Raw genomic sequence first — 393 nt, 5'->3', positions numbered from 1 at the left:
GTCTAGCACGTTGACCGTCTCGGTCCAGTGCTCTCGCCAATAGCGCTTTTGTCTCCTAACAGAGGTGAATTAATGACTCGCCAAAGCTCCACCAGGAGACGTACGCGTAGCGCCCAAGGTCTTTGACCTCCAATCAATCCATGGATCATGGTATTCCAACCATGCCATTCCTAGGATGGGGTCATACCTTGGATGACTTCTCCCGACCTAAGCCGTTCATGGTTAGCGTTAAAGTCTTTGAGGAGAAGAATGGAAAGAATCTTCTATTTGGGCGAGAGTGGTCGAGATGGCCATCGCATCCGCCATGCTCAAGACCGCGCAACAGCGCGTGGCGCTAGCCATCTCAAAGCCCGGTGGTCGAGCGCGAGAATGGGCACTGACGTGCGGTACTTT

This window comes from Plasmopara halstedii (assembly GCF_900000015.1).
Source record: "Plasmopara halstedii genome assembly, contig: Scaffold_2680, whole genome shotgun sequence".
Lineage (NCBI taxonomy): Eukaryota > Oomycota > Peronosporomycetes > Peronosporales > Peronosporaceae > Plasmopara > Plasmopara halstedii.
The sequence above is the reverse complement of the archived record's forward strand: the minus strand, read 5'-3'. Positions refer to the sequence as shown.